Genomic DNA, 1301 nt, shown 5'->3' on the forward strand with positions numbered 1-1301 from the left:
TGGATACATCAAACTTGCTTATTAGGCATGGACTCCTTAGGGCCTAAGCTAAGTTTTTCTCCAGAAGATTGAAATTTTATAATGGGAAGTTTTCAGTGTTTAAAAAAATTATTATCCTTAGTACTGCTTCTTTCAGATTTTCAGGTGCTCTGAGAGAGGAGGTGGTACTGGCAAAAAACTGATTGTTGAGATGGCAGCTGAACTAAACAGGAGTGCAAAAATTTGTCCATCATAAGGACCTTCCCTAGATTTTAATCATGAAGAAACACGCCTTTAGCTGGGATTTCCCAAAGGAGATTCATGTTACGGACCTCATAAATTTCATGTCAGTCAAGGAGTTGCTTGTAAATGTCACCCCTTAGATAGCCCTACTCAAATGAGTCAGGAAACATGCTCATTCCCTGCCCCCTCCCCCAACCCCCAATCTCTCCCTTGCATTACTGCAGGTCAATAAAATGTTGAATCATATTTGTGAAGAAGCTGCAGAGTGATAGATCATCCACCAGAAACAGTGGTTATGCTGCACTGTCTTGACTGAAGTATCCTATCAGGTGCAAATGCAGGAATCTGAACCAGGACCTTCTGTGATTTGGCTGCTTACGTTCAGCTGAGGAAACATTTGCAAATCCCTCTGTAGCAAGGCATTTTTGGCTTCCTCTGCTCTGTTGTGCAAGGGTTTGGTGTATTTGCCTCCAGCAGTAACTGCATTTCAGAGGTAAATTAAATGACTCAAATTCTAGGGACCGGGATGTATGCAGGTAATACTGTAACCTATAGAATTATTCATACTCTTCCCTGGGGTATGGGAAGTGGGAGTTATTTGTTTGCACAGTTTTTAATTTGAGAAAGACTTGGAGAATATATGTTCATACCAGTGCAACAAGGGAAACTCCCTTTGAAGTATCTGTGGTCAATGATGGAAAATTGAATTTAGGAGAATTTTAGAGTATTCTGTTAAGGGCTGCAATCTTGATCAAGATGGTTAACTTCTTCTGTAAGACAAATAATAACAATAAAGATTTCCTCTAGCCCTCAGTACATTTTACAGGGAGAGAAAATGGTCTTGACACATACAGATTGCTCCTAGCATTTGGAAGCAAACCCAAGGAAGTGTCTGTTTCTGAGCCATTCAGGCCTTCTAACCTTCTGCAATGGCAGATCAAAGACCACAAGGGAAAGAGACTGCAGGTGCCAGTCAGGGCAGGTTTCATCCTGTCACAGCACTCCGGGAAGAGGCATTTGCTAATGTCTGTTAATCTCATGGCATGCCAAGGGAGAAAGACAGAAAAAAAAAATTGCCA

Source organism: Corapipo altera, unplaced genomic scaffold, assembly GCF_003945725.1.
Source record: "Corapipo altera isolate COAL_440 unplaced genomic scaffold, ASM394572v1 48b, whole genome shotgun sequence".
In the NCBI taxonomy this organism is placed as follows: domain Eukaryota; kingdom Metazoa; phylum Chordata; class Aves; order Passeriformes; family Pipridae; genus Corapipo; species Corapipo altera.